Source organism: Chlorocebus sabaeus, chromosome 25 (genome assembly GCF_047675955.1).
Source record: "Chlorocebus sabaeus isolate Y175 chromosome 25, mChlSab1.0.hap1, whole genome shotgun sequence".
Lineage (NCBI taxonomy): Eukaryota > Metazoa > Chordata > Mammalia > Primates > Cercopithecidae > Chlorocebus > Chlorocebus sabaeus.
This window is the reverse complement of record NC_132928.1, coordinates 81334965-81356101: the sequence shown is the minus strand read 5'-3', so window position 1 is coordinate 81356101 and position 21137 is coordinate 81334965. Positions and strand designations below refer to the sequence as shown.

Here is a 21137-nt window from a genome sequence, read left to right as displayed (position 1 = left end):
TGCAAATACGGAAACTGACAGGCCAAGCAAAGCAAATATATTTTTACTTAAAAGGTGAATTCTTTCTGTATATTTTCTACAGGGCTCCTATAAGTCATTTAAAACATTCAGTTCCGAATGGCCACTTTAAACAGAAAGAATGATGCTTTGGATCTAAAACCAATGATGAAACAATGCGGACATTTACATGAATTATTTTTGGTTTTGTGATAATTTTCATTGTCAATATGACACTGAGAATGAAACTTCTTTTATGGCTTCAGGATCAACAGAATAGACACATGCTATTCTGAATATGAATATTTATAAGATTTTTCCTTAAAGAAAAAAATAGGAAATAATCAATAAATTAATTCTTTACAAAATAAGGTGCACTCAACCAAAAGAGAATGGGAGATCTGCTGATTCCTCACAAAGCATTAATGTTTCTAGCGTGCGTGATAAATACCTACGATCTTCCGCCCATTTTCCTTTTTGGAAGTTTATCACTGTATATTCTGTGACAATCTGCTCCCCTAGAATTTGGAATTTGAATAAAACAGATTTGGTTGCTTTTTCCTCAGATGAATGCACAAAGACCCTTAAAAAACAAATGTTCTTTAAAAGTGTGATGCCTGTATTTAACATTTATTAAAGATATAGCATCTACCAAAAGATTTTCAAGTTGAACTCTAGGTATTCCACCCCAATTCTACAATAGAAAGTTAAGTATGATCAGATTACAAAGTCCAGGAAAAGCACAATAAGAATGAAGAGATAGAGAAGGAAGATTGCCCCATAAATAAAATATAAAATAATCCCCAACCCCTTTACCAAAACCAAGTAAATTGCCTTCCCTCTACCCCCTTTTTAAATGCTGGGAATGACCCACTTTAACCTAGGCATATTGGTATAAAAATAAAAGCAAGAAAATCTAGCTTTCTTGATGTATTTACATGAAAATAAACACATAGGCATAGCTAATAGCTCACTCTAATTTCTCTCTAAGCAGAGCCTCCCATACAGGTTTACTATTACATTCAGAGACATGCATTTTTAAAAAATACTATTTACTCTGCCACTTCATCTCCAAATTTGTCATCTGACTATATTTATGCAGCTTCATTAAACTAATCCCCAGAAGGGTCCCACGTCATTTAGCTTTTGACAACCTGAACAGCTCACTGACCCTGGGTCATCTGCATGACCCAAGCCAGCCACAGAATTAATAACAGAATTTCCCTACCAACCAGGGCAGGATCAAGGATGAGAGCAGAACCCGATGACTCTTCTCAGACCTAATTATGTCAGGCTTCCCTGTTCAGTAAACCAAAACAGGGAGAGAAAACTGAGAAGAAAGGCTTTCCACCAAGATAAATTCTGCATGCTCCTGGTTCATTCGATGAATAAGGAGTTGGAAGATCCAGAAAACTAGGATGATGGAGACGGAACTGACTGGGTCCATGCTCCGAGCTCCCACAGCCTGTAGACCAGCGATCAGCCCACACCAACAGTCCTTGCTCCCGGAACACACATCCCTCCGATCCAGAGGCCGTCGTGACCCACTTGTTTGCTTCCTTAGGGGCCACAACAATGCCCAACCAAATATTTGGACAAATGAGAAACTAATTTGTTGAGTAACATTATCAAATGTACTTTGCACTTACACAGGGTTCTAATAAACTAAATCACATTTATATGCATTACAAGGGGAACTTACTACAATGAATTATGTTGCTAAGTGAAGAATGACTACTTAACTAATCTATTTTGTAAATATGTATGTTGGGTTTGGTAAAAGTGAGATATATTGACAACAGTTTGGCTTTCTATCAAGCTGAATTTGGAGTAAGATATTTTGAATTAGGGTCATTTATTAAATTTCAGAGCCTCTAGTCTCTCAGCATGATCAAGAGTGATCAAGATAGATGGAAGTAGGCCAGGCACAGTGGCTCTCGCCTGTAATCCCTGCACGTTGGGAGGCCAAGGCAGGCGGATCACTTGAGGTCAAGAGTTCGAGACCAGTCTGGCCAACATGGCGAAACCCAACTCTATTAAAAAAACAAAAATTAGCTGGGCGTGGTAGCTGACACCTGTAATCCCAGCTACTTGGGAGACTGAGGCAGGAGAGTTCCTCCAACCCAGGAGGCGGAGATTGCAGTGAGCTGACATAGCACCACTGCACCCTAGCCTGGGCAACACAGCGAGATTCCATCTAAAAAAATACAAATACAAATAAAGATAGATGGAAGTAAAGCAATTAATGTTTAGCAACTGGCCTACTTTTTCATGTTAGGGCAAAATAAAACTTCAAAATTCCCTAGGAATTTTTTGTTAAAGCTTTCAAAAGTTTTCATTTCTTCATTCTGAAATAGATTTCCTCCTTTCAAAATTACACTTTTCTTTTAAAATGTGCCCTAGATTTTCCTCGTCTTGTGAATTACGGCATTTTAATCCTAAGTAGTGTATATAGTTTCAAAATTAATAGTGATTTTGGTTGTTGAAAGCAAATGAACAGTTAGAAAATTATGTGATGGTGGATTCTATTCATTTTGTCAAGCAGTTTATTTCCACCGTATCTGGGAAGTTTTCTCTGATTACCCCAGACACCTACCACAGTGGATGGCACATTTGTTACGCTGACTGAAATCCTGAGCAGGTGAATGGCCCACTCTTGCAAAATGCTATGCTGCTCACTAAACAAGATAACAGGGACAAACAGAAGATAGTACAGAGCACGGGCTTTAGATATCTCAGTTGTTGAATAATTTAACTTCTCCAACTCTCCTTTCGCTCCTTTGGAGAACACTATTATTATCATTATTATTATTATTAACAACAATATGTGAGATAACATATTCTTAGCTGCAGCCAAATTCCTATTAGCCACTCAAAAACTGTGACCTCTTCCCTTACTCGCACTTGTTCCAACATGCACAGTCGGGTACAGTGATGTAGACTGTGGCGCGCTGGGGCTGTAGGGTAAGGAAAGAAGTGCATTCAGAGTAGATGCATTACCTCCCACACTTCCAAGATAACCAAACGTGAGTGAACCAGGCCTCTCTGACCAGCTGACTGGGTGTGAGTGCCGGGAATAGGACACTGATTTTAGTCCTATGGAAATCAGTTCCCAGATGCTCTGCTTGGCCTCTGTGTCTCAGTTTCATAGTTTCAGAGGAAGACAATACTAATAATTCATCTTGCACAGTATATATGAAAAGAAGTATCTATTTCATGTTTTAAAGGTCATTGAATATATAACAGCTAGATAGTTAAAGCAAAATACCATATTCATCAGTGAAATAGAAAAGTTTAGCAGCATTCATCTGTTCTCATTTTAAATTTACCACAGTATGTAAATTAGAGGATTTAAAAAAGCATCAGGCAAAAATCTGAGCTAGGTGCGAATGAAAAGCACAATCAGAAGCAAATTTGTGACTGCTTGAAGTTAAGAGTTTGCCAAATGGGATGGTACTTAGATTTTACTACTAATCTGAGTTTATGTAAAGCCAACAGAAAGATCCCAATCATTGTTATATACCCAGAGTAGGAATTTGCTGCTAAACTGCTGGAGAATATCGGTCTCAGGTTGGCTTTTGTAAACATCTTATTTTATGTGCTGAAATTATCACAGGAATACTACACACTGAGCTGAACTTTAAACACTCAGTCCCAGTATTATATACACAGCCTGAAGAAAATAAACCAAATAAAATTTGGATTAGTGGCTGAATTACCTGATTTTAAAAATATTTTGCTGCAGTTGAGAGAAACTATTTAGCCAGGAACAGCAGTTATTCTATCAACTTAACATTTCAAGATAACGATTGATGGCAAAATGAGATAACCTGATCATTTGAAACGGGATTTTCTTACATCCAGAACATTCACACTGTATCAGAAATGTACAGAGGCGGGTTTGTGATTCACACTCTTGTAGAGCTCAGTGGGCCAATATGTTACATTGAGACATCAGCCTACTATTTAAACAGCACCCTGTCTGGTTTCTATGGAACAAACTACCTTCAAAAACAAAATGAACCATACTAAACGAAGCCAAGGGAAAGTCAAGCTCAGGAGTGCTGCCATAGTCTCGACTCTGAGTCAGGAGACCTGGACTTTTATGTTGCACTGACTCTGCAGTCTTGGGTTGGGGCCTCAAGCCCACCAAGAAGAGGGTAATTTACAAGCGACTGCAGAGTACAGCTGGTGGGACAGGGAGACAGATGCCCACCTGAGTGCCAATCGAAACCTGCTCCAAATTTTGCGATCCCCAGTCTGAATTCCCAGAGTCCTAGAATACTTTTGATTACTTCATGCACCCTCAAATAACATCATGATATCTCATCAACTCCAGAAAAGGAGAGTCATAAGATCAATGTATTTTCTACCTCATAATGCCTAGTCATTCTGAACACTACACTTTGTGAGTGCCTACTATGTTCCAGTCACTGTACCGGGCAGCAGGAAACCAGTGATGAGAAAGACAGATGAAGTCCTTGCCTCGTGGCACTCACAGTACAAAGAAGGAAAACAACAGAGTGAGGGGAGTCACTCAGTTCCTCAATGTTTTGAGAGGCTGCTAAAGGATAAGACCTAGAACCTTGCCCAGCACAACAGAAGCCCTCACGGAATAATTGGATCTGCTTCTCAGAAAAGAAATGAGTAAACATTAAGTTTTATATACATTTTCTGAAAGTTCACAGCCCATCTATGCATTTCAGTATAAGAATCTCATTGCAGGTTCACACCTGTAATCCCAGTACTTTGGGAGGGTGAGGCAGGAGGATCACTTGAGTCTAGGAGTTCAAAACCAACCTGGGCAACACAGTAGGACCCCATTTCTAAAATAAATAAATATATATATATATATATATATATATAGAGAGAGAGAGAGAGAGAGAGAGCCAGGTGTGATAGTGCACACTTACAGTGTCAGCTACTCAAAAAGCTGAGGGAGAAGGATCCCTAGAGGCCAGGAGTTTGAGGCTGCAGTAAGCTGTGATTCACCACTGCACTCCAGCTTGGGTAATAGAGCCAGCTACTGTCTCAAAAAAAAAAAAAAAAAAAAAAAAAAGATCATCTCAGGGGTAGGGAGAAGTCAAAAAGGCACGACGGAGAAAGAGAGAGAGGAGTCTAACTCTGTTTGCAAGGGTTACTACGGGAGGTAGTGAAAAGGGGAAGATGAAAAACCTCAACTGAGCCTGTTACTGTTTGCATTTCCTTTTACAAAGTAACACATGCTTAGTGCAGAAAACTTAGAAATGGTCAGAAAGTGCAGTGGAAGAAGGCACACCAGTAATCCCAGAGAGCACTACTGTATTCCTTTCTGGTGTGTGGCCTCTTGCCTCTATGTGTGTGTGCACACATGGAAATGCATGAGCATGCACACGCAGGTGTAACGAGAAGTAACAAGAGGGAGACAATTTTATTCAGCAGCTGTGTGGTTGTTAAAGGGCCTTTGATGGAAGGGTTTTTTAACTATGGGTCATGACCCTTTAGTGGGTCACAAAATTACCTTAGCAGGCCACAATCAACTTTTTATTTTACTTTTTGAGACAAAGTCTGGCTCTATTGTCCAGGCTGGAGTGCAGTGGCAGTGATCTTGGCTCACTGCAACCTCTGCCTCCTGGGCTCAAACAATCCTCCCACCTCAGCCTCCTGAGTAGCTGGGATTACAGGCATGCACCACCAAGCTGGCTGACTTTTGTATTTCTTTTTTTGTAGAGACGGGGTTTCTCTATGTTGTCTAGGCTGATTTTGAACTTGTGAGATCAAGTGAGCCACCCAACTTGGTCTCCCAAAGTGCTGGGATTACAGGCGTGAGCCATTGGGCCTGGCTTAAATTTCCTTTAGTATATATATGTAAGTGTCTGTATGCACGTGTGTACAATGTGTGCTTACTCAAGATGCAGGCGACTCTGAATATGTACATTTAAGGCAAGAGTTGTGGCAGAACTGGATGGTTCTGCATAATAGAAGGGGGTGAGGAATGTCTGGCTCCTAGAAATATGAGAAGGCAAAGAATTAGAAAGTTATAGGGTTAAGGAAACTGGGAGATAGGAAAAAAAAAGTTCCAAGTTGGGAATGCAACCAGGAAAGGACTATGGAGGGGAGAACTAAGTATTAAGGGAGATTGTTATGTTGTTTCTAAGGGAGGTATAGCATGAATGTTTTCCATCTTCTTATAATATCTTCAGTAAAATCTACACTGATCAGCAGTACATGTGTGCCTATGAAATCCTTTGGGAAACTCAAGGAGATGCTGAGTTCTAGGTACAAACTGACATGGGGCAAAATTTGAGTCTACATGTGTGAGATACACAAGCTAGAGTATGAAGATGATGTTACATTTGGGTACATATCCATCTAGAGATCTATGACTATGTACCTTCTGTGTGTGCAAAAGATGAAATAAAGTATACTACTTTTATCCTATTTCCCCTTAGGGGATATATTTTGAACATTTTGTCATATCAATAAACGCTTTTTTTTCAACAAGTCATTTCAGCAGCATTTTAGAATTAAATGCTATATTAATCCTAATGCCTGTAATCCCAGCGTTTTGGGAGGCCAAGGCGGAAGGATCACCTGAGGTCAGGGGTTCGAGACCAGCCTGACCAACATGGTGAAACCCCGTCTCTACTAAAAATACAAATATTAGCCAGGTGTGGTGGCACACACCTATAATCCCAGCTACTCGGGAGGCTGAGGCAGAAGAATCGCTTGAACCCGAGAGGCGGAGGTTGCAGTGAGCCAAGATCGTACCACTGTACTCCTAGCCTGGGCAACAGAGCAAGACTCTGTCTCAAAACAAACAAACAAGCAAAAAAACAGGTTATATAACAAAACAAACGAACAAAAATAAACAAGTTATACATACCCTATGCTGTCCACACATATCTCTGCTAAAACAGGGGCTAGCAAGGCTAGAATACCTGCTTTCCCACCAGACGAGAATCTCTGGAAGTCAGTGACTGATTTATCTTCCATTATCTCCAAGGTCTGCAGAATTCCTATCATGTAATAGGTATTCAATCATTTTTGTATTTTTCGCTGGTTTTCTGTTTCAAAAGAACCAAACTATACAGTAGCTTAAAGGAGTTGCAAATTAGCTAATGAAGTCAGGGGAGTTCAAACCCTAATGGCGTGCTGGAAAGAACTGAGGACACATATGGAATCAGCCTATATTAATCCTAACCACTACCTAAGAACTTTTAAATGAAAACAATGTCTGTTCCTACAGAATCATTCATTAATTCAATACAGTTTCATATACTGGGACTTCAGAGATTGATAACACATGGTTCACACTGATGACCTCACAATCTAATGAGAGAAGGACACTGAATGCCGTGAATATGGTGCTCTAAGAGCTAGAAAACAGAGACATTTACCATGAGAAAAGGACTGACTAACTGCCTAGAATCAGGGAATGTTGGCCTCTAGAGAAAGCTCATGTTTTTAACCCTGCCCCTACCCAACCTCAAAAATCCCACTCTGAAAGAATAGTTCTGGTGAGAAATTTGGCAATCAGATCCAAACACATTTTCAAGCTCTTCCTTGGAGCCATTTATTGAAGTGGAGAAGACAGAATCCCAAGATGGGAGTGTGGACCTAAGGGGAAAGGGCCAAGGGACTGTCCGAATTGCCACATTTGCAGTTACTGAGGCCTCCCTACTCTAGGCAAAAAGCCAAAAGGAGTCCAGGACTCCATGGTCCAGTCGGGCCTAACAGGAGGTAACCCTGCTAGTGAACACAGTGGCATAATTCAAAATGAGAACTATGAAATGCAACACTAACACTCTGTGTTAAGGGCCATGTGGAAAAACTGGGGCACTTCCAGACGTCGGTCACAAAAATAATGATTTTAAAGTGGAAGAGATACAGAAGTTAAGTATATTTGGTTTGAACAAGAAATGATAATGTGTTTCCAAGGATCGTCTTCCAAGGGCTGTTCTGCCTGGCTATGTGAAAGAAGAAACGTGTTTCCCAGCCTCAAGTCTATGCTATCTCCTTCATCTATGATACAGAAATCACTAGCAATATGTAAAAAGCCAAATTTAGCTGATTTTTTAAAAACAAAACTGTCACAAATTTTGCAACTTACCAATTATTCTTTAATGTATCAGCCGCTGCGGAAATCAAAAGCTTGGAAAATATATAATTCATTCCAAATGGCTATCATAAAATTTGTAAAGTCAGAGTCATTTATGTAACTGCTAACAACCTTAGCAAGTCGCTCCATTAAACATGACCTACAAACCTTGAAAAACAAGGATCAGCTAATAACACAACGAGCTGTTAAATAGCCTAACTAGAGCGAGGGAGCCATTCCTGCTCTAATGAGATCAAAGCATAGTTACTAGTGTGATTAATACTTATTGAGTGTCCACTGGATGTGCATCATTATACAATAAAACTATAGATTTTTATTACTTAATAATAGTAATCAGACACACATATATTGAGTAGGTTTTCCAAACATGAAGATATACATGAGAGGTTATAAAATGTTTTTTACATGTTACACATACACATGAAGTTCTGCTTTTGTCTCATTTTTATCCTTCTACAATTTTAGGAGATAAAAAGGATGATATAAATATGATGATTTTAAAAAAGAAGATAAAAAGGACTATAAATTCATTTAGTAAATGCCTTCTAAGGGCCAGGATCTGAATTACAGGCAAGAGATACAAAGATGACCAGAGTACGGTTCCTGTCCTTAAGGAGTACACAGTCTAAACAAGTCGGACAGTCAAAGAATAATTATCATGTCCTGTATGTTTGAGCAAACTGCTGTCTGAATGAAGTACTGAGTAACACAGAGAGTGGCGTTCAGGAAGGCTGTACTGGAGGTGACGACTGACCTGGTCTTGGGAAATAAGAGGTCTCTAGGCAGGGGAGGAAAAGGTCTTCCAGGCAAGAGCACCCGGACTGTGAATTCTCAGAGACAAGGGTTAAGTGTTACATATCTTTTCAACCCCGAAGCCTACCACAGGCCCCTGCTACCATTGTTAGAACGCAATACATATCTGAAGAATGTATGTATGTGTATTGAAAGAACTATAAATAAAACAAATACACGAACAAACACCAACCACCTCTCTACTTCTATTCACACATGATTCTAGATTCCTGAGAAGGAAGAGCAGAACAACAGAAAATCCCTTTTCAGAGCCCATGAACTATAAAGAAAAGATGTTTACTCTCCTTGTTTGCTACAGCCAGATTTAGTAACGGACATAACCAAGCCCTGGAGGACCTGTTTCTCTCTGAATCTACGCCTTGACAAGGTCCCAGGAGCCTAGATGAGCCACATCTCAAGCTTCACCTGTGGATGACACCTCCCATTGTTCAGTAATGCGGACGCCTGCAGCAGCTACAGCCTTGAGCAGCTCCCCTGGCCCATGAGTTAGGAAGCAAGGACTCGGGAATCCTGCTGCACACTATGGTATCAGGGAAATAAAGCCAAAATAAAAGCCACGGTTGGGACAGGAAGGGTGAAAGATGATCACAAGGCCACACAGAAACTAGCTCCTCTAAGAAATGCCACAGGGAGCCATTTACACGCTTAGTTAGGTGACATGTCTCCAACAACCACCCCACAGGGAAGTCTGAAGCTCTTCACGCCATATCTTCTTACCTTTCTTTGTAAAGTTTTAAATGTTTACAAATATTTTTATTTATATTATTTTAACTATAACTTAAATTTTAAAAATGGTTAATAATTCTGAAGACTTATCAATGCTTTTAATATCCTAATGTACATTTTGACTCTCTAAAAAGTAGATAGCTTATGCAGTATGTCCCAAAACTAAGATATCATGCAATCCTTTTTTCAAAGACTATCTGTGAAGGGCAGATTGTCTATAAAACACATTTGTAACAGTGCTGCCCCACCCCTTTGGGTCACAGCAGTGTAGCAAAGGAGTAAACAGGCAGTTATTTAAGACAGTGTATGTATCACCATCTTGATAGACACTAAGACCTAATTAAGGAAGAAAAATAGAATGGATGCTCAGATCCCCTTCTTCCCCCCAAAATAAAAGGAAAAGTGGAAGGATTATATTCGCCCAATTTAGAGAGAGAATAGTTGTTCATTACCTATTGATTTGTGTATTCCTCATTTAGCAATGAGTCTTAATGCATTCATAATGTCTTTTAAGAATGAGGCATAGTTTTGTTTTGTTTTTGAGATGAAGTCTTGCTCTGTCGCCCAGACTGGAGTGCCGTGGCACGATCTCGGCTCACTGTAACCTCTGCCTCCTGAATTCAAGTGATTCTCCCGTCTCAGCCTCAGGCTTACAGACACGTGCCATGGTGCCTGGGTCATTTTTGTATTTTTAGTAGAGACAGTTTTGCCATGTTGGCCAGGCTGGTCTCGAACTCGAACTCAGGCGATCCGCCTGCCTCAGCCTCCCAAAGTGCTGGGATTACAGACGTGAGACACTGTGCCTGGCCAAGCATGGGTTCTTAATCCAAGAGTTTCCTAAACCCATTTGAAGTTATTTGTATTTTCAGCCATTCAGTCTTCTAAGAAAGTAGTTCTTCCATGACTTTTATGCAAGGAGTAGATCAGCTCCCCATCCGAGAAAGCAGGCCGCAGCCCCAGGCAGCCCCAACCGGGCAGCAGGTCGCCTGACAACCTGTACATGAGGTATATTCTCCAGGCTGAACAGTGTCCACTGCTTTTATTGCCAAGTAGCTATGGATGGTTTGCTCAGTATATAAAAGCTCCACTGGCCCAGCTTCTGGGTGGGGTGAGGCTGATGTTCTTAAGCCAGGAACAGAGAAAGCAGAAAGGGAACAGATAAACTTCCCTTTCTTCTGCCTCCAAGTTGGCCTTTCTCTGACACAAAGAAAAAAATTGGTCAGGTGCAGTGGCTCATGCCTATAATCCCAATTGGAGGCCAAGGTGGGCAGATGGCTTGAGCCCAGGAGTTCGAGACCAGCCTGGGCAACAAAGTGAGACCCTGTCTCTATAAAAAATACAAAAATTAGCTGGCATGGTGGTGCATGCCTATAGTCCCAGCTACTCGGGAGGCTGAGGTGGAAGGATCAATTGAGCCCAGGATGTTAAGGCTGCAGTAAGCAGTGACAGTGCCACTGTACTCTGGCCTGGGCAAGAGAGTGAGACCCTGTCTTAAAAAAAGAAGGAGGAAAGGCAGTTCATGGAGAATGCAATGCAGATTCTTCTTAACCAGTTCTTATGTTGTACATCTGTACTTGTCTGACTCAGGTAGTTCCTTCCAAAGGACAGGAGAAGCTCTCCAAATGGAGCACCACTTACCCTGATCATCCAACAGCAAACCCTTTCCTTTTCCCTCTGTCAAACACATGAAAGATGTCCACAGCACACTCAGTACTATGGCCAATGACTGCTGCTCTCCAGCATAAATGGGTGCTTGTGTTCCCACCAGTTGTGCTCTACTTCCTAAAGTCAGCCGTGTTTCTTCCCAAGCCTATGTGTGCTGCTTACATAAACGTAATTCCATCGTTGATGAATTCAGAAATATGAGTGTTAAAAAAAAGAGTTGCTGATTCTATGAAAACACAGTGGAATGATTTAGAAACATTCAACAGAGCTGAATTTCCACCCCACCACACACAAAAAGTTTGTCCAATTAGGTGTGCCTGAAATAAATGTAAAAGACTTGGTGGGCAAGGCCATTAAAACAGGAAATTCTGCATGAAGGCTGTTTCCCAAGTGTCTTCACGTCCTCATTTGGTTTAGAGAAATCAAAATTGGGTGCAATAAAAGATGTATTTTGGGCGTTGTTTATCCAGGGCAAATGACATGGCATGCCAAATCAGGTGATCCTTACACACAAAAAATATGTCTTAGCCCCACATATACATCACCTGTCATGTATTTTTTGACCTTTCAATTAACCATTAACCATCCAACTTCTGTTCTCAAGGTCACTGGACAAAATAGCTTCTGGTAAACATCTGATTATTTATGTCCATTTTACATTTTCCTTTCATCATTAGTACTAGTCCACCTCCCTATTTCTGGAAGCATGTAAGTTATTGAGTGGGTAGAGTAGAAACACTAGACCTGATGTCAGAAAACAGATTCGAGTCATGACCTGGATTCTTTGGGCTTCGTTTTCTTATCTATAAAATGTGGTGCTGGGGATGGGGATGGGAATGGAGGCCGGGAGCAGATGATGAGAGATTAAGTTGGACTAGATAATCTTTCAAGTCTCTTCTGATTCTACAAAATGACATTCTATGTAACTTGGGTCATATAAGGCAGGCAGAGCTCCTTAAACATGTATTAGTCTTTAGAAATACATTAGAAAGGCCGGGCGCGGTGGCTCAAGCCTGTAATCCCAGCACTTTGGGAGGCCGAGACGGGTGGATCACGAGGTCAGGAGATGGAGACCATCCTGGCTAATACGGCGAAACCCCGTCTCTACTAAAAATACAAAAAACTAGCCGGGCGAGGTGGCGGGCGCCTGTAGTCCCAGCTACTCGGGAGGCTGAGGCAGGAGAATGGCGTAAACCCGGGGGGCGGAGCTTGCAGTGAGCTGAGATCCGGCCACTGCACTCCAGCCTGGGCTACAGAGCGAGACTCCGTCTCAAAAAAAAAAAAAAAAAAAAAAAAAAAAGAAATACATTAGAAAATAACATTTGGAAAAATATATATTTGTTATTAATGTTGAGAATAAGTAAATTTACTTGAGATAAGTAAACTTTTTTAGGAATTTTAATTTAAAAGGAAGAAAATACAAAAGTAACCACATATATAAATGATTAAAATAAGATATAAGTTACCAACATAAAATAGAAATTGAAATCCTTATAATTTGAGAATAAGAAAAGATCTAAAAGATGTTATATCTTAAATGTCCATGCTAGCTATAACAACAAACTTTTAGAAGAAACTATTCTTACTAATTTACAGTTCCAAAGTAGATTACAAAGTTGCATTTCTGGGAATGGCATGTAGTATAAAATTTAAAAATATCCAGCATTAACTTTAATTTCACTAACAACAATTATTGATTGGTGGAAATAAATTACCCAAAGAAACAAATGCCACTTTAAAATCTTTAGAACTGGCCTGGCGTAGTGGCTCATGCCTGTAATCCTAGCATTTTGGGAGGCTGAGACAGGCGGACTGCCTGAGCTCAGGAGTTTGAGAACAGCCTGAGACCAGCCTGGGCAACACGGTGAAACCCTGTTTCTACTAAAATCTAATCAGCTGGGCATGGCAGCGTGTGCCTGTAGTCCCAGCTACTCAGGAGGCTGAGGTAGAAGACTCGCTTGAACCCGGGAGGTGAAGGCTGCAGTGAGCCAAGATCATGCCACTGCAATCCAGCCTGGGCAACAGAAAGAGACTCCATCTCAAAAAAGCAAACAAAAAAAAAACCAAAAACAAACAAACAAAAAACAACAACAACTTTAGTTCTACAACAGAACTAAAATAAAGCTAAGCCTAAGACTTAATCTAAATCACATCTGAATTCCCTTACTAGCAACGTGGCTTGTCAAAAATAAGTATTTCTAGATAAAAAGAAAATTATTGGCGCTTACTACCTAACATATTGTTTTGCTGTTTCTTTCATTTTAATTATTAATTAAAATGGTGTCTGAATTACCTTTTGTGCCACAAAAATTATACAAACTAGTCTCATATAGAAACATTAGAAGTTTAAATCTAAGTACACATGATCCTTTCGAATAACCATTTGTCATTTGTCAGTGGGAAGACTAAAACAAGTGTAATATTCAGTTTGTGTGCTGCCCTGGAATCTATATCCATTTCAAGTTTTTTTTTTATGATTCAGCTATTCCAAGAGTTCCAAGAGTCTGAAAATATTTCATTAAAAATTAATGTGTTATCCACACAAATGGCAAATATTGAAAACTAGGAATATAAATAAAAAATAATAAAAATAGTAAGTCTACTAATACTGAAGAGGAAGGAAGACAGGAGGGGAGGAGAGCATGTGAAAAGGAGAGAGATTTTAAACATCCGGTTTCTATTCTGGACCGTTATGGAAACAGACAGACATAGCAAGCGGAAGCCAAATTTATTCTTGGGCTCTGACAGGATTTGTTTTCGATCTTGTCATTATTTTTACTATATTCCTCCTAATAATATTTCTCCAGCGTTCTAGATTTCGTGACCGACAATACCGGTCTCATTCAGAGCTTACAAATGAGAACTGTGGAGGATTCGGGCACATTGGTGGAGGCTAGCTGCCTTGCTAGGTTACTTGCTGGGGGTTTAAAACTTTCCCAGGAACTTTCTGCACTACGGCACACAATTATGTGCATGCACATGGCCCCCCATCCTATGCATCCTTCCCAAGTCCCATTAAGTGATCTGCCTAGGACCTAACACAACCTCTGGCAGAGCAACAACTACCTGGTCTGTCCTAAAAGGGTGAAGACGAACAAACGATGACCATTTCACTAATGCTGGTACAAAGGCAACAAAAGCTCCATGCATCCTCTTTGCCCTTTTTGTAAGAATTATTCCAAGTTAAATAGCAAGCAAGTACCTTCCTTATTCTATCTCAAGCCTTTCCCTTTACATGTCACGGAGAGAAAGTTACACTGCTTATCAAACATGCAGCCACGGACACACACTTGTTCCTACATCAAAATAAAACACAATAGAGCTCCTCTACGCCAAGATAATGAGGGCACTATTTTGAAAATATGAAAGATTTGTTTAATGCAGACTATAAAAACATCTCTTTGCATCAAAATAAGTGTCCCTCTGTATTGCATACTGATTATTTTCTATAGAATTTAAATTGTACATAAAATTATATTTGTGCCTTGTTTAATGTAAATTGATTGTCTCAATTATTGGGAAAGGATTTGAATTTTAATGGACTATTTTGCTGGAGATATGCCAAGCAAATCAGCAAAAACTCTAATAGCTCTAGCTGGAGGTACACAGCCAAACATTTAAATCAGGAAGAAGATGTGGTTCCAAGAATTGGTCCTAAAGTAGTCTGAAAAGGTTTGTAAGCTTTTCTCCATGACGAAGAAATCAGCTTTAACTTTCAGTGTTGGAAGACTCTGTGACTGTGAGGCTGTCGTTCGGGTTCTGTCTGAAAAAACTGGAAAGATCCACACACGAGTGGAAAGAACTTTTGTGGCTATATATATATATATATATATTTTTTTTTTTTTTATGTTCTTTTTTCCTACAGATTAGGTTACCTATGAAAATCAGGGCTTTTCCCTGAAGGCAGAACTGACGTCAAATCCAGCAGCATTGTGTCATGCAAGCACTGAGACACACTTGAATGGAACGCTTCCCTGTCTTTGGGAAGGCCACACCAGGAGGCTGGCTGCACACGCATCACAGCCACATGCCACGTAGTTACTGCTTGACATGTCTCCTTCTTATAATCCAGAGTCTAGGACGTCAAACAAATCTCCTCCATTCTTACTATCACAGGCGGGAGCCGACCTTAGCCATCTTGCCACCCAGACGGCTGCTACACTTTTATTGTTCCACTACAACCAGTGAGACCAGAGGTGCAGATACACATCTGCCGCAAATCGCCACCCTTCTACTAAAATCCTTTCCACAGTTCCTCAGTCTCAAGAAACACTGTTGATATCGATGTAAAAATCACCTGTTGGTGTAATATGATGAACTTATACAGCAAAGTTTACGCCTCATTATTAACCAACATGAATTCATTTTGAATGCTACCAATTAGAGGTACTTTATAAAAACACAAAGTCTTATTATAATAATTTCCATCTTTAAAGAGTCTCTTTTTGCCATGGAAAACTGACAGTACTAATGCAGACACACATGCAGATGTTATAACAGCACTGAGTATAAACTAAGCTTTGGGCCAGTGAATAAAGATTTCTTCTGTTATTCATCAAACTTTCCTGAATGAATTTCTATGATGCTAAAGAATCAAGCTCAATATAAGACATTTCTTTCTATAACAACATTCAGAAAGTCTAGAAAGGGTCATAAATTATGACCAATGACAGTTGTGACTCTTCCTATGTTCTGATCTGACTCGTATAAAACAATCCCAATGCTAAGATAGTTCAAAGTCTGTATTATATATCTGTACCTATATTTACATATATATTTTTTAACAAACCTAGAGTTTTCTGACAACTAGATTTTTGATTAAAATTCTCTGTTCCCTAATTAGTACATCTCAGATTTTAGATAATAAAGTCTAGCCATATGAATTTGAATAAAATGCTACTCCTAGGCACACCATTGACCATTTTACTGTAGAAGAGTATACATTCTGACCAGATTTCCTTCTAGAAATGAAGTGGGTATTCTAGAAATGAAGAACCAAAGTAACAGGACTGTGGAAAGAGAGCAGGAAAGTAATGTAAAATTGAGGGTAGTATCAGACAAAGAAAAAGATAAAGAAATAGCAGAGAAGTAGCATGGGCTGGTTAGAAAACAATTCAGCATGAACAGCACATTTGGCATCTTAATTCCGATCCGTCCCCTGTACCCACATTTGCAGAGGACTGTGTGAGCTTCACTTAGCAGCCAGAGTCAGCAATACATCAGTTAGATGGATGCCTACTTTCTTTTAATGACACATTTGCCTAACATAGAAATATTACAATTTACATTTAGTGGAAAAGAGTGACTCAAAAGCCACTTTAATGCTGTTTTTCTACATTCATACAAAATGCCTTTAAAATACCCACTCCTTAAAGCTGAATATTTTCCATAGATAAGAAGGAGAAAATGGTTCTGCCCATGTTCATATACAAAATAAATTATTTTATGGATAATGGAAAAATTTTAAACCAATTAATTTCTAGAAAACAAAAGTCCAGAAAATATCACTAAATATCATCAAGATATGATCACAAAACCAAACATTTACTTTAATCTGCTAAATTCCCACCACCAGCAGACTGCATGCTACACATGGCCAAAACAATGCACAAAATTGCTTTTCCCCCTTAAATATGCACATTCAACTCAACACAGGAAGACACTTTTCAAAAGCACTAAAGGCACTGCTTTCCTTATGCAATCACCTCAGAAGTTATTTTGTTCAACATTACCAAAGAAATGTCAAAAAGCCATGGTATCCCACAAAGCAGTTAATTCATTATGTTTGATTGAGTCTAGATTTCAATCTTTTGTGCAACATCAAAAGTGCACAATTGGAACACTGCTGCCTACAGGGCCTTACACACAGCTCCCACCCCATGTCAATGCCTTCCAGCCATTTCCCAGAATTCCTGGAATTCTTCCTGGAACTGATCCACAGGCTTTCTGACAGGCAAATTGAACTACCCTTCCCAAGTCAGGTGAAAAGGGTCTGCCTTGGAACCAAACCTCTGAAATGCAGCCTGAAATTGAGCCTTTCCTGAGACAAAAGCAGCCTGAAATTGAGCGTTTCCTGAGACAAAAGTGGGGTCCTGCCTAGCAGCAGAGCTTATTTAGCTTCAAAGGAAGACCTGCTATTTAATGTTCTTCTTTTCCTTTGCTTTTTTTTTCTAATTTAATAATGATATACTATTAAGTTTGAATTGCAGAATAAAACCGAAGAACTTATTTTATTTAACAAAAACATACACTGTTTTGTACACGCCAGGCAAGCTCTAAGCTCATTTAAGTCTCATAACCCTACGAGGTGGGAACTTTTCTGTTTTTCTCTCCTATGGATGAAGACACTGACTCACTGAGGGGTGAAGTAACTTGCGCAAGGTCAACAGCAGGTTCGGTGGTGGGACTGGCATTAGAACCCAGGCAGAAAGCTCTGGAAACTGCATATTCTTAACCATTATGCACCATATGCTCCATTAGCAATTAAAAAGTCTTTTTAAAAGCTCATTTAGTCTTGCTATAACCTGGGAAGCTTTCTAAGGCACATTAGCCTGAAAGGCCCCTAGTAGAGAGAGAATTTGACTCTTAGATGTAACAAACACTGTCACTACCAAGTTGGGATGGGAAAATCTGCCAGAGAGCTTCGTGGACTAGGAGTTGGGCGGCTTGTAGTCCAAGCCCCGCTGAGATGCTGGCTTGCTGCGGAAACTCAGGTAGGCACTGCAGTACAGTAGTTAAAAGCATGGGCTCTGACCTCAGATACTCCTGCATTCCTAGACTAACAATGCCACATATTAGCTATGTGATGTTGGGGAAGTTATATAACTTCTCAGAGCCTCAATTTCCCCCTCTAGAAACAGAAGGCAATACTACTATCTCTACAGAACAGCTCCACTGATGTGTGTGTGTGCATGCGTGCGTGTGTGTGTGTGTGTGTGTGTGAAGTCTCACTCTTGTTGCTCAGGCTGGGGATGTGTGTGTGTGCATGCGTGCATGCGTGTATGTGTGTGTGTGTGTGCATGTGTGTGTGTGTGTGTGTGTGTGTGTGTGACGAAGTCTCACTCTTGTTGCTCAGGCTGGGGTACAGTGGTGTGATCTTGGCTCACTGCAACCTCTGCCTCCTGGCTTCAACTGTTTCTCCTGCCTCAGCCTCTGGAGTAGCTGGGATTACAGGCACCCACCATCCCACCTGGCTAATTTTTTGTATTTTTAGTAGAGATGGGGTTTCACCATGTTGGCCAGGCTGGTCTTGAACTCCTGACCTCAGGTGATCCACCTGCCTTGGCCTCTCGAAGTGCTGAGATTACAGGCATGAGCCACTGCAGCCGGCCACATGATTAAATTTAAAATGGTAAACTGGATGCAGTGACATGCACCTGAGGTCCCAGCTACCTGGGAGGCTGAGGTGGGAGGATCGCTTAAACCCAGGAGGTTGAGGCTGCAGTGAGCCATGATTGCACGACTGCACCCCAGCCTGGGTGACAGCGTGAGACCTTGTCTCAAAAAATAAAAAATAAAATAACATAAAAATAAAAGAAGCAGCAGTCACCAGTATTGTAACACATTATCACACATTGTTTTCCATTCTTCCACACCTCACCTTCCGTACCCTCACTCTCACTGCCCAGGGACTGCAAACAAAATAAGCATTCATATTTAATCCTTGTGCAGGTTCTAAGACAGTAGGAATGAAGGAATTGGCAAAATCTTCATTGAAGTCACTCACTTGGTTAGTTAACATATCTTAAAACAGAAATGGAAAGATACAAACCAGAGGAATGTCATACGAATGGAAGTAGTTGGATAATGCAAGGAAAATCACTGGTAAAAATGTCAATAAACTCAGAGATCAGAAACCAACTTCAAAGTTAAAGATAGGCCATGATCAGCAGAAAGTTATCAGGAGCCACTCCGGCTCACCAAGGATGAGAAAAGCCTTATGGTACTGAAAACGCTAACATCACAGAAACGTTTTTCCCCTGTTTAAAAGCCTTCAAAGGACCCTCTCAGAGTGCTCAGAAGAAATCCTAAACATCTTTACATGGTTCAAGAGAAAGACTCTTCCAGGTCTAACTTCTGAGGGGTCTACCTCCTACTAGGAGGTAGGAAGGCGTGCGCGCGCGCACACACACACACATGCACACACATACACACAATCACTCCCACTCTAACAATGAGCAAAAGCCAGATAATCTTCAAAATCATATTTTTTTTCTTGAGCCAATCAGACAGCAGAGGTTGCAAGGTAACTAGCTGATGTAAATTCCAAAAGGTGACATGTCTCTCTGAAGACAGAACAATTGAACCGTTTTATCTTTGGCATGGCATGGAAAGGGGAAAAGGCCACTGTAAAAGTAGATTAAAGGAAAGCAGCCAACATTTTAGTGGGTTCTTAGAGTGTGGGCTAGTGTGCCAGCCTGGAACCCTGGTAGCCCCAAGCACAAGAGGACAAGAGAAACCTGCACTCATTATTGAACTTTTCCACAGCCTTCCTCCCACAGGACGCACACAGGAAAGACTGGAGGCGGGGCAAAAAACCTGCGGGCAGCTTCCCCACTCTGAGATGGGACATGAGCACTCCCACTGCCCACTGACTAGACTCTATTTTTTCACATGAAGCAAAAGCCTCAAGCTCCTGGGGGAGGGGCAAGAAACCTTCTCGGGAAAAGGCCCACTGTGTCCAGGGGAAGGTGAGAGGCAAAAGCTGTCTTCCTCTGGGAAATGGGTGGAACCTGTTGCCCCTGATCCTAGGAAAAATGTGAACTGTCACTGAGGGAGGGCAAAAGCAAAATCCATCAGTGGTGTGATGCTAAATGTTTAAAAAACAGCTTTCTGGATGGGCACGGTGGCTCACACCTGTAAGCCCAGCACTTTGGGAGGCCGAGGTGGGCAGATCACGAGGTCAGGAAATCCAGACCATCCTGGCTAACATAGTTAAACCCCATCTCTATTAAAAATACAAAAAAAAAATTAGCCGAGCATGGTGGCGGGTGCCTGTAATCCCAGCTACTCAGGAGGCTGAGGCAGGAGAATGGCATGAACCCAGGAGGCGGAGCTTGCAGTGAGCCGAGATCATGCCACTGCACTCCAGCCTGGGCGACAGAGCGAGACTCTGTCTCAAAAACAAAACAAACAAACAAACAAACAAAAAAACAGCTTTCTGGGGAAAAATAAGTCCTGATTCATAGTGTCTGAAAATTTCTGTAGTGTACCTACTTCTGCCATGGCCAATTTTAAACTATCAATGTGATGTCAAATGGCTCACACATTTCTAAAAGTTTAATATTTAGCTCCAGCAAACCACTGCATCTAACACCGTGGAAATGGCTGGAAACCCCATCCCCAGCCCCACCATAGGCCGTGACGAGAGTCAAACAGAAATGCTACAAATGAAAAAACAAAGAATACAACATCAGAAATAAAGAATTCCCGTGATGGGTCTATCAGCAGAATGGACTCAGCAGAGGGAAAAAAAATCATTAAATTTGAAGATTGACCAATAAAAATTATCCAAAATGAAATAAAAAGAAGAGAGAAAGAAGTTGAGGATGGGGGTGGGGAAGAAACTAGAACAGTACATCCAAGAACTGTGGGACAACATCAAATGTAGGACATCATCACATGGTCTTTCTAATGCATAACTGGAGTCCTAGAAGAACAGAAAGACAATAGGAAGATTAAACCCCCTCTTACTGTCTCTGCCTCATTTATTGTCCTTCTCCCTTTATGTTTTAAAGCAATAGTGAGTTCTTGAAGAGACCATGTTCTCCTTGACCCCCAAGATCTTCAAACATGTACACCTTTTTTCCTGTTAAGAATTTTTCCATGTCATAGC

At 40.6% G+C, this 21137-nt stretch overlaps 1 protein-coding gene across 12 annotated transcripts in view; it reads right to left on the bottom strand.

Annotated features, from left to right (window-relative positions):
• Positions 1-21137, bottom strand: part of SDCCAG8 (SHH signaling and ciliogenesis regulator SDCCAG8) — a 246249-nt gene that overhangs the window by 43056 nt on the left and 182056 nt on the right. The window lies entirely within an intron of this gene.